We start from the raw sequence: 12337 nt of genomic DNA, 5'->3' as shown, positions 1-12337 counted from the left end.
GCACTTTCACACCCCTTGCACACACCTGTGTTGCACGAGGGGCTCCCACCCCCATTGCACGTGCCCATTTTGCACGAGGCCCCCTTGCACGAGGAGCTCCCACACCCCTTGCACATGCCCATTTTGCACGAGAACCCCTTGCACACCCCCACTTTGCACGATGCCCCCTTGCACCCCCCCCTTCCCCTTGCACACTCCCGCCCCCGGGGGCCGCCCGGTGCTGGGTCCGGCGGTCCCGCCCCGTGACGTCATCGCCGGGGGCGGGGCGTGGGGCGCGCGCGCGGGTCGGTGGCGGCGGGGAGCGGGCACCGGGAGCGGGCAGCACCGGGACCCGCGGGGAGCATCGGGGACCGGAGGGGATCAGCGGGGATCGGAGGGGATCTGCTGCCGCCTGCTCGCAGGTGAGAGCCAGGGGCTTACGGGGCAGCAGCGTGGGTCCCCCCCCCGCCCCGCTGGGGGCTCCGCTCCGCCGGGGAAAAGTTTGCGGCGGCGCCGGGAGGGCGGCGAGGGGGGAGTGCTGCGGGTCTGGGCGTGCAACGGCGGCGGGTGTGCAACGGGGGGGGTGTGCAAGGGTGTGGGAGAGCGGGCAGCGCCGTGAGAGAGCGAGCAATGCCATGCAAAGGGTGCAACGCCGTGGGGGTAATGCTGGGTGAGTGTGTAACGCCGTGTGAGTGTGCAACGCTGTGAGCGTGCAACGCCGTGAGTGTGCAACGCCCCGCGAGTGAGTGCATGCGATGCTATGCAAGGGTGCATGCTGCGTGTGCAACGCTCTGTGTGTGCGTGCAACCCTCGGTGTGCATGGGGGTGCCGTGGCAATGTGCAGCGTGCAATGTGCGTGTGCAACGCGGTGCCGTGCAACTGTGTGTGCAAAGTGCGTCTGTGTGCAGTGTAAGTGTGTACTCTGGAAGCACACGCGTGCACAAGCGGTGTTTGTGCACGCTGTGTGTGCCCAGCGTGAATGTGCACGGCACACATATGAAGCACCATGCAGGTGTGCACGTGCGTGTGCAAGCGTAGCACAGCGTGCAAGCCCCACGCAGCGTGGGGGGGGTTGTGGCACGGCCGTCAGCTCCCCAAAATAGCCGTGAGCGGGCTGGGGAAGGGACCCGAGCGATGAGCAGGGCACCAGCGCGGTGCCTCGCGGGGTGAGCACAGCCATTCCTCGCCTCTGCGCTTGGCACGGTAATTATGTTTTCGTTTTAATGAGAAGAAAACCATTTGTGAAACAAAATATTTATTTTAGCCTGGTGGGGTTGCTCTGAAGAGCTTGTATCTATGCTAAGGAGGTGGTTTAGAAACTGCTTTTTTTTTTTTTTTTAATGAGAAAAACATTTAAATACGGCGAGAAGCTTTTCATCCAGAAGCCTGTCTGCGCGAGGAAGCGAGCAGCTGGAGAGGTCAGGATAGAAAGGGAAATTTGCATCCCGCTTATTCTCCTTATTTTTGAAGAGGGCTGAAAGTTGCCTTGCGTTCGGCTTTGGTGGGTGGATTTCTTAAGGCAGCTGCCCTCGAGGGGAGCTGAAATAAATGCAGGTAACTCGGCCTCCGGGTCTCCCAGCCGTGCTTCCTCTGCTTTCCCAAGGCCGTTCCGAAAACGCCTGAGCTTTGCAGGTGGCGCAGGAGGGATGCCGAGCGGGCCGGAGGTTTGCTGCTCTGGCAGAGGACGCGCAGCTTTTAAAAGTTGTTTGCCTGGGAGCGGGGTTTGTGAAATTCAGAAGTGCGAATCGCAGCCTGAGCTCGCTTTGTGGCCAGAAATGCTGCTTTGAAAAGAAAAACCAAAGAATAAAAGGCACTTGCAGGGCCTGTGACTTTCTTTGGGTGAGTCCAGCAGGTCCCTCAGCGGGCACACACATGTCCTGATGAGCTCCTTCCCTCCCAGCAGGGAGCCAGGCTTTCTGAACGAGGCAAAGCCTCGCTCCCAGCAGCTGGGATGGGAGGATCTGGCCTTTGTTTCATGTCCACCTGATGTCCTGGTAGCACCACAGCCACGCTGATTGAGAGCTAATTCCCAAGGATGTGAAAGACACCTGTGGCATTTGTCTTCATACCAGTTTGGGCTCCTTAATTTCTTCCAGTGGCCCTTGGATGTCACATACACGTTGCTCACATCAAATGCATCCCTGTAACAACTCTGTCTCCCTTAGAGGACTCTCAAACTGTGATTTATTTTTTGCAGCCAAACCCTGCCTGCCCGTAGTGGAGGCAAGGAGCCGGTGAATTGCCTGCCTGCTCTTTCAAAAGAGTTGCTGGCTTTTTATGTGGTTTGGGCTTGATGAAAAATACCAAACACCGCAAGCCCCAGCGCTGGGAGTCAAGTGATGGCAGCGTGTTTCGGCTCCCGTGGACTCAGAAAGGGAAGCGTGAGAGTACGGAAGGGGGCATACCCCATGGCTCAGGGGAACAGGAAAACGAAGGAGCACTCCCCTTTATTTTTTCTGTTGGTTTTTTTTTGTTCCTGTTTGTGTGCCTGTGAATGGTTTGGGTTTGCTTCTTGGCTTGGTCTGGCAGGGTACTCGCCGGGGCTGGGAGCACCCCGCTGTCCCCGCGGTTTTTGGGAGCTGCTGCCAAGCTCCGCTGCGCGTGTTGGAAGCGTTCCCAGGACGGGGTTTGGTCTTTAATGGGTCAAAGAGCTTGCTGTAAGACTTCCAAGTCTCCAGCCCTTGGATTTGTGTTTCCTCTGTGTGAAGGAAGGTTCACATTTTGGGTGTGTTGGTTGAAAGTGGCGCAGGACCCAGCCGTCATGGGTCCACACGGAGCACAAGGACAGTGACCGTGGGGTGCCCTGCGACACCTGCAGGTGCTCCTTTTGGAGCCAGGTTCGCTCTGCCCTGCCCCAGGGGCTTTAATAAGGACAGCATCAGCTGCTGGGAGGAGACATCAGGCGCTGAGCTGCGAGCAGCATTCCCAGCCCTTGCCGGCTGCAGTCCCGCTGTTCGTGGAGGCGAGGTGTCTGCCATCCTGCCCTCAGCGTGGCGAGCCCTAGGGGAGTCCTAGGGCTGAATATTTCTGTGCACTCCTGCCTGAAGGTGCTCGGCTCTACCCAGCCCCCAGCGGAGGCATTGCTCTGCACCCCGCAGCAGAGCCCACGCGTGCAGGGTGCTGTCTGCTGCTGCTCTCGGGGCCGAGGTCGGGTGACGCGCTTCATCTCCGTGAGCAGACGGGGATGATGGATGGGAACATAACTTTGTAGCCTCCAAGCTTTGTACATTAAAATCCAAACGTGGAAGGTGGCTGAGTCATTGTTTTCATCTCTCCTGTTCCTTCATCAGCCAGGCGCTCGGGTGAAAATTAGTGGGATGGGAACACGTGTGTCTGGCAGCCCTGTGAAGGAACAGGGGGAGAGAAGCGGCTCAAGGGGTACTTTGTGTAAAAGAGTTATGTGCACTGTGCACTGCATGGCAAGAGGCAGTGTGTGAGGTTTTAGGACAAAACCCACTTAGCTTGGGTACAGGATGGGGGGACGGAGTGAAATGAGCAGAAATTTGGACACCAAAGCGGTGGTCCTGCAGGGAATTGAGACCAAAGTCTTTCAGGTCCCGCATGCCTCCTCGCCACTGCAGCCACTCGTGATGGGTCTGAAGGACTTACCCAGGGTGAGTTTAGTCTGGATCTTCTGTCTGAGACCTCTGCAAATTGGGGATGGGCAGCGGAAAGCGGTGGCGTGCGGTCCTGGAGAAGCCTCTGCTGTCACTGAGCGCTGGCAGTCGGGAGCAGCGACGTCTGCCGAGTTGCCTTTGGGAGTAAAAATAGTCTTTGTCAGTGCCGAGCTCGAGTCATGTGTTTGTGGGAGACATTCAAGTTTAACTCCGGCGGCCGTGCCGATTTCTTTGTTCACGTCCATGCCCAGAGCAGGCAGCGGGGACGCTGGGTCTGTGAGCTGGGTCTCTTGGGCACCAGGCTCCGAGAGCTGTAATTAAACAAAGAGAAACTTTCTTTTTTTTGTAACCGATCCAGCTTGCAGAAAATGGCAGCTAACTTAAGGGAGGAAAACAAAACAAGGCTTTGCCTGGCCAGAAAAAGCGTCCTCACATCTGTGGCATTTCCTCTCTTTCTTTCCCTCTCGCCAGCCTCCCTCCCCAGCCCATTGCATCCTGACGGCAGCATTGAAAACCTGCGATCAGATTAGCTGTACCAGGGTGGGGTTGCTTGCAGCCTGGTCAAGCAGTGTTTCCCAGCCGGGTGCTGAGCCCTGGGAATTACTGTTCTCTCCCCCTGAACAGCAGGCGCTGCGTCTCCGACCCCAAAACCCTCCGTGCTGCCTTCTGCCCTTGTGAGAGCTTTTTTTGTGTGTGTGTGGCCGTGCCTGTGGTACAGGTGGAGCTACTGAAGTCCGCAGGAAAGCTCAGGGAACAGTTCGTAACACACCTGGTCTGCAAACAGCCTGTTCTTTGCTGTTCATTGGGTTTGAAATTATGGAGAAAAAAAAAAGCAAAGATCAGGAGGCGCATCCCTGAGCTCTTCACCTGAATCCCGCTGGGTTTAAATACACTTCTGTGTGGCTGTCTCCCCCTTCAGCTGCAGAGCCCAGCTACCGGAGCGCTGCCACAGGGCGATTTTCCTGATGTTCCCACTGGGAAGAGGTTCAGCACTGGCTGCGTGGCTGTATCCTGAGCAGGCTGTGTTGGTCACAGCAGCCTCCTTGCAGCTGTATCCTCGGTGGCTGGGGTTTGGATCCGCTGGGGTCCCTTCCACCGACATCCCCTGGGGAGGGTGGAAAGTCCCGCATTGGAAAACACAGCTGCAGGGGATGCCCATGGTGCTCCGTGTCTGAGTTTGCTTTTCTGATGCTATGTACTTTAGGCTGCTCTCCTTTCTTTTTCTTTTTTTCTGCTTTCCTTTTTCACAGAATCACAGGAAGGTTTGGGTTGGCAGGGACCTCAAAGCCCCCCCAGTGCCACCCCTCAAGCAGAGCAGGCCCCATCCAGCCTGGCCTTGGGCACTGCCAGGGATGGGGCACCCACAGCTCCTCGGGGCAGCCTGGGACAGGGCCTCGCCGCCCTCAGAGCGAAAAATTTGTTCCTTAAATCTAACCCAAACCTCCCCTGGCTTTCCTGGGGCTTTCTTTGGAGACGGATTTTTCGATACCAGCTTTCCGGGACGCGGCTCCGTCTCAGAGCTTTGTGGCAGCTGGTCTCATCCAGGAGAAAAACACGGCGGCCACAAAGCAAGCCTTTCTTCTGGCCATTGTGAGCGTTGCTTGGTTATCTCCAGGCAGGGGCTGCGGGCAGACAAAGTATTTACTGTCCCTGGGAGATGGCGATTACCTCCGTCAGCAAAACGTCTCTGTGCAGGGTGGCCTGTTTGTGTTCTGCCGGCTCTGGCCTTGACCAGCTTATCGTCCTGCGAGTTACGGGCAGCGTTGCTCAGTTCCCGGGGCTTATCGCGCCTGCTGTAGGCTGGGACGGGGGAAAGATGCCCTAGGACCGGGACGTGGGCGACAGATCTCTTCCCACATCTGCTACAGCCTTCCTGTGTGTCTTCTAGAGAAGTCTCCATCCCAGAAAAAAAGGCCCGCTGGGCAGCCCTCGTGCAGCCTACGTGTTCGCACGGCCGCTGCATGCACAGCCTTGCGTTTTCTACATCCTGTTCAGCCAGCCTGGTAGTAAAAAACAAATGGATTTTTTATTTTTTTTATTAGCTGCTCGGAGTCCGAAAACACTACTGAGAAACAGCTCAGTGCGATCAGTAAGAGTTTCCAAGTAATTGTTCTCCTGCCTCATGCTGCTGCTGAGGTGTGGCCGGTGCTCCCTGGAGAGTGCCCGAGCTGCTCACAAGGAGCCTTTCCAAAATGCGTAACGCAGAGCCCTGTTCCTGAAAGTTAATCACTGCAGAAAACGCTTTAATTAACTCAATTAGCCAGACAGTCCATCTGGACTCCTGCAGTGCTTCGTTAAATCCCACGAAACGAGGTCACAGCTCTACCCTGGGGAGGGGGGCGGCCTCCTTCAAGCTCTTCGGGGTTGTGCTGTGGGCTCCGACACGGAGCTGGTGGGATGGGCAATGGGTTTCTGCTGCCGCTGCTTTCCCAGCACTGTGATACCTGCAGCAAAGAGGAAATGTTTTCCAGGGAGCGTGTAAGCATTAACAGAGACCCAGAGGGCTTCTAGTGAGATGCAGACAGGATTGTCATTGCAGCCGATGCAATGCCACAGCCTTGCGGTGGTGAGTGAGAATGTCCTCACTGCTGCCCCAAATTACCTGGTTGAAAGAGCTCCTCTTGCAAACCTGCAGCTGAGATCCCTTGAACTCAAGGGGTTTGAAGGTCACTGACAGTGTTGGCCTCTGCTGCAGCTAGTGGGTGAGCAAGGCTTTTTTGGGGGGCTTTTTTTTTTTTTTCTTCTTTTCACCTGATGTTAGCACCTTGCCCACCAAAGAGATGGGGGAGAAATGAATTTGGGGGGCTCAAGCTTGCTGAGCACAGCAGGGCGACTGGACAGAGCAGCTGGTGCCTCTCCTGCTCTACCTATTAATAGGAGCTGTTAAAATGTGAACCAAGTTCAGGATGCAGGACATGGCCAGGCATGGAAACAGTGAGCAAAAAGCTTTAGCCCAGCACGCTGTTGGAGCAGAGGAATGCAGGGCCCTACAACAGAGATTTGGGGAGGAGGGCAAGCATTTAACCCCCTCTGTGTTTTCCCTGCAGCAGGGGTGACCTTTCTGTCCCAGCCTTACCTTGGTGTGTTGACCTCTGTTTTAAATGTGATGGGGAGAGGAGTTAATCTCATGTTACAAACATCCCTGGGGAAAGCTGCTTGCCATCCTACTGCTGCTGCCACATTTCCTGCTGCCTGGCCATGGTGGGAAGCCCCAATGCAGCGAGGCAGCGATGCCTCCTGCAGCTTAAACGGGCTGCAGAGGTGGCCCTTGCCTGCAGAGCTGCATGTCCTGAAGGGTTTGAGGTCTGGCTGATAGCTCCGGGCTTGCTGTGCTGAGGGGGAAACTGAGGCACAGAGCACTGGCATTGCCCAGGGGCACTCTGATCCCAGGGTCAAACCCCGGTCTCTGCAGTTGCGGAGCCCATGCCACGAAAAATGGGCTCCAAAGTCACTTCAGAAACATATTCAGGGGGAAAAAATGTCACGGTGTCCTGTTCGCCCTACAGGCAGGCAAGATAAAAGGAATAAAAATCTCTGCAGTTTGGCCTAATTTTTAGTGAATTGTGAATGGAAAGCAGCGATGCCAGGGCTACATCAGATGGTCTGCTCGCTCGGAGGGGGTAGGGGAGGTGTTTTGCTTTTGAAAAGGGCAGGTGGTTCCTGGCTTAATGCTGCTTTAGGCAATTTAGCTTGCGAAAGCAGGGCAGGAGGTAATTCCCTGCATGTAGCCAGAGATGGGTTTCTGCTGCCAGGTGCAAATCCTGCTTACGGCTCCTGGGCGTGCATGTCGAGGAGGGGCTGGGGTTTTGATTCCTCCCGTTCCTTTGTTTTTGCTCGCTCTGCTGTGGGAGAGCCTGAGACGGAGGGGAAGAAATACTGGTGTGGCTTGCTGCTGGTGGCTGCTCGGCCGCCCTGCTCCGCTGGGGTGCTTACTCGAAACATGAGTGCTGCGGTGCCTAACTGCAGAGACCCCCAGGTCCACGCATCCCAAACCTGCTCCAGCAGGGCCACCCCGAGCAGGGTGCCCAGCCCCACGTCCCAGCACCTCCTGAAGCTCCCCAAGGAGGAGCCCCCCCAGGCTCTGGGCAGCCTGTGCCAGGGCTGCGGCACCCGCCCAGCACAGCAGTGCTGCCTGGTGCTCAGAGGGAGCCTCCTGGGCTCCAGGCTGTGCCCAGGGCCTCTCTACCTGGTGCTGGGCACTGTGGGATGGTGCATCCAGGTCCCTTTGGATGGCTGCATGGCCCTCTGGTCAATCTGCCACTTCCCTGAGTTCTGTGGCTTCCACAAATTTACCGAGGGTGTGCTCTGCCCAGATGGTTAAAGAAGACAGTGCCCTGCAGACCATAGGGATGGGGTGGTGGGATTTGAGTAAGCCTGGCCCAGCCTGTGTTGAGGCAGCCTCTGCTCCGTGTTTGCCTTGTATGTGGCTGGCCGTAGGCTCAGCAGCAGAGGAAACGTGCTCTCTGGCAGAGACCCAGGCCATTCTCTTCTAGGGGCTCCACACCGGCCAGAGCTATTCTTAGTCACGCCTCAGATAAAGCTGGGCCTGGGCCTGGGCCGCGCCGCTCCGCCGGGAGGGGAGAGGGAGGGCTGCACGCACACAGCCGTCCTGCTGTAGGACAGGCTTCTGGCCCGTGTGTCGGACACAAACCGGCTGGTTTCAGCGAGATTAGTGGCTTTGACAGCAACCTGACTGCTCTGGGTTGGAGCAGCACCCACCAGTACCCGGCCCTGTCCTGGCTGAGGCTTGGGGACAGCATGTAGGAAAACAGGAGTTGTTGGGGCTGCGGAGTCTGGGGAAAAGGAGGCTGTAGCAAGGAGGTGTCTCTTTTCTCAGAGGATATGAGGACACCTCAAATTGCACCAGGAAAGGTTTAAGCTAGATGTCAGGAAGAATTTCTGCATGGACAGGGTGGTCAATATTGGGACAGGCTGGTCCAGTGAGGTGGCGGAGTCCCCGTCCCTGGAGGTGTTTAAGAGAGGTGTGGTTGTAGTGGACTTGGTAGTGTAAGGTGATGGTTGGACTTGGTGACCTGGGCTGTTGTCTGTATGAATTGGATGGATCCATCTGAAAATCTGCCTGGTAATGTGAATTTCTTCCAATGCAGGACAGTCCCGAGCCTGGCAGAGCAATAGGAAATCACCTGTATGTTTTTTCTTTGCATGCTCTCTTGGGATCAAGAGAGGTCCCTGCTCATCCCTCATCCCCCCAGCACTTTCAGGGTTGCTTCTTCCTCTGGTGCCTTGGGTAGCTTGTGGGGAAGGTGGAGGTGTTTGTGCAGGGTGAAGTGAGTCGCTTGGGAAGGGCTGGGGTCCCCAGTCTTCTGTCTGTGAATGGGTTATGGGGGAATCACTTGGACCCAGAGGTATACACCCAACTGTTAAAATTCCTATATAGTGCTGCAAGCACTTCTTCCTCCCTTTTGCCTTTCAGCATCATGAAAAAAAGTCATTTTTTACGCCTTTTTCACCACAAAAATGCAAGTTATGTTGGAGAAATTTAGAATGAGGTCTAGCTGATGATCAGATATCTAGCTGAGCAAGTCTTTGACTTCTGAACTAATACCTCTTAAATGAATAAAGCATTCATTTATTATACTTCTTCTGTAGTAAGACTCCGGTCTGTAAGACTTAGAAATGGCTTTTTTGAATACCTCGGTATATTTATTTTATGTTGAATTACTAAAACATTGTTAGTTACCCTTTTGAAAACAGAGCTGGCAGTAGTAAACCCTAAATTTGAAAAATGCTTGCTCTCTGGTGAATGCACACAGTGTTTCAGTTGATGTTCGTCATCAGGGCTCTGTGAGCTGTAAATGTAGTTTACTGGGATTGCACATGGAAAACCCAGCTGAATTCCGTGTAAAAGCAGAGCTGGCAAGGTTGTAAATGGTGGTGGAAGTTGCCTTCCTTTTGTTTTTCTTTTTCCCTTCTGGTCAGTGTAAGAAGGAAGTTTCTGTTTCTTTTCTGTTGATCGAGTACTTGTGTCGTTCTTCTAAATATAAAACTGTCCTAGTGCATCAGCCGTGCCTTTGTTTTCACGTCTTTTATGTGTTACTTCAAATAAGTTTTGATTAGGGAAAAAAAAAAAAAAAGAGATTAAGTCTCTCTGCATTGGTTTGATATAGAGGCTCAGTTTTTCCATCAAGAGCATATCTAATTCTGCCTGTCTGTGTCTGGGTGCTCTGATGCATTTTATTATTATTTTGTTGTTGTTGAGGGGACTTTGGTGTGACCAGAGGGCTGCAGCAGCTCCTTGCAGCTCAGGAAAGGGAGTAATTAATGGCCACGTTAGCCTTAACACCCTGTCGTAGCTCCGGTTGTGTAGGTCAGTTGGTAAAGACGGCCATGGATGGTGTCATGGCATGTTTGTTGCACCTGCATGTTGTCATCTCTAGCCAAGAGCCTGTTGCCAGAATTCAGCCTGCTCCTAGATCCCAACCCATAGATAGGGAGCCTTAAATAGGGAGCTACAGTTAAAATACAAATACAGCAATGGGTATTAAAGCAGCTGTGAAGCAGAGCTAGCACTGCACTGCTTGGACTGGAGTTGCTTTCCTTAAAAATCAATCAACGGAGTAAGTTCTTCACTGCAAATGACCATTGCTCAATTGACACAAGGAAGTTATCTATCCATAAGTATGTTCATTACTTTTTTTTAACCAATTGTAACCGTTAGTTTCTAAAATAAGGCGTTCCTCCAGAGACAAAGGACGAGAATTGGGTTTTCTGCATCCCACGGGATGGCTGTCAGTAACAGCTTTGTCTGTTTTTTTCTCAAATATGGGTGCTTTTGTGTTGGCTTCAGACAACCCTGTACCACGCCAGAGTCTGTTAACTCTACTTCACCCCTACTTCAAGCCGCAATAATCTGAAATTTGACGGTGTAGTCTGTTACCATAGAAATCTCAGCGGGGATAAATTTAGCGCTCCGCTTTCAGGCTCGAGCAGGGGAGCTGCGAGCAGCTTGCCCAGGTTGCTTGCAGCCTCGCGTCTTGGGCGGCTTTCCTCGCGCCGATGGCAAGCAGCAGATGAGGAGTGAGGGCAGGAACATCTTCCAGCCTTGCCTGGGGCTGTCTTTTCTGAGAAAGCAACGAGTGAATAACTTGTCCTTCAGAAATGCTTCTTTAAGTGGGGAAAAGCCTTCACGGGCTTCCCATGCCTTTCAGGTGCTGTTTTAATTTTGCCCACTGACTAACGCTGTAAAGATCATGTCCAAGATTCAGCCCTGCTTCGTCCAGGAGCGAGAGAGTTTTTGAGTGTGTTGCCAAATGTTTGGAAATGGTTATTTCTGTGCCTGAATATCCTGCTAAAGACAGGCTTCCTCCCCCAAAATGCCTCACCCCAGAGGAGGGGGGCTGCTGGAGGCTACATCCCAGCATGGAGAAGCAGCACGGCTTTCACATTGCACGCCAAGAAGTTGCATGGGATGGACCTGCAGTGTCATTTCATACCACATTAATTTCGAGCGCTTTGAGAGCAGCCAGGCAGGGGCCTGGTGCGTTTCAACTAAAACAAAATTTTAACACTTCAAAGTGTGTACCTTTCTTTGCAGATGAACCCTTCCAGAAATGCTCTGGTCTGAATATAATGAAATTGGTTTCTTATCAGCTATCTGACCTCCGATGATGAGATCAAACAGCTTTTACCTGACGCGACTGAAACAGCAAACTCTGATGCACAGGGGTGTGGGTTGTGTTATTATTACTTTTTTTTTTTTTTCCCCCCTCATGGTACTATTGATGTTATGGAAGTGCTTTGAGGCGCTGATCAGATTGTATCTGGCATCCCTGACCCCTGGGTTGTGCTCCCCCCCGGTTAATTTGCAGGTTGCCTAAAGCCTCCGTGCAGTTTCGCAAGGTTTTCATTTAAGGGATAACTGTAATTAAATGATTTCAAGAAGCCATGGTATTTGCTCTTCTGTTGCATAAACAGAGGGTTGTTTTGGCTTATCTTAAACCTGCTGGCTGACAGAGCTTGTGTCTGCACCTGGGAAGCTTTGTTGGTTAAAATGCCGTGCGTGGATGAGCTCTAATCTAAATTAAGGTAAGAACTCAGCTGCTGAAATCCACCTGAAGCCAGCCACGTGGTCTTTTGTGCCCATGTAATGAGCCTGGTGTTGAAAGCACGCTCGGGATTGAACCAGCAGTGCTTTCCTGGACAGGTATGCGACTCGCTGGAATTGTAGATGAGATTAAATTGAAAGAACAGGGCTGAGAGGGGTGTTTAACAGCCTCTGCTCCTCAGCAGGAAGAAGCAGGGAGAAGAAGGCCTTCCTGGTGCGAATTTACCACGCAGCCACTGAGAGGAGAAAGCACAGGACAAGCAACATGGACCACGTTAGCAGAAGTACGGACAGCTCACAGCTTTTTGCAGCACATCCTAATCCTCGCCCTGGGTCTGAGCAGATGCCTGCCCTCACATCTAGTTCTTCCACCTCGGGCTGCATGCCTGCCCTTCAGAGGAATGGCAGAACGAGCTGTGGGGCTGCTTTCCAGGCATCTTACTGCTCTGAATGAGCTTTTCAGCACGGGATCACGGGCCAGGGTTGAGTCAAGCACGGAGCAGGAACCTGTATTCTGGTTTAGCAGAGTGTTTTCTTCCTTGCTTTCATGCAAGAGACTGTCAGCTCCAGCAAACGGTTAAGCTGCTTAAAACCAGGTGTCATGGGGAATCTGCCTGGGAAATGTTTACCGAGGCAGAGTGCTTAAAAATGCTGTTTTGAGGGAATTCATTGCAAT

General features: G+C 53.4%; 1 protein-coding gene across 1 annotated transcript in view; it reads left to right on the top strand.

The window, feature by feature from the left end:
* Positions 1-276: 276 nt before the first annotated feature.
* The window catches only part of SH3BP4 (SH3 domain binding protein 4), a 38066-nt gene continuing 26005 nt past the window's right edge, over positions 277-12337 (top strand). Inside the window, exon 1 of the mRNA XM_068686220.1 lies at positions 277-401. The gene's annotated coding sequence lies outside the window, so the exon portion shown is untranslated. The remainder of the gene's footprint in view (positions 402-12337) is intronic.

The sequence above is a fragment of the Anas acuta genome, chromosome 6 (genome assembly GCF_963932015.1).
Source record: "Anas acuta chromosome 6, bAnaAcu1.1, whole genome shotgun sequence".
NCBI classification, from domain to species: domain Eukaryota; kingdom Metazoa; phylum Chordata; class Aves; order Anseriformes; family Anatidae; genus Anas; species Anas acuta.
The sequence above is the reverse complement of the archived record's forward strand: the minus strand, read 5'-3'. Positions and strand labels throughout refer to the sequence as shown.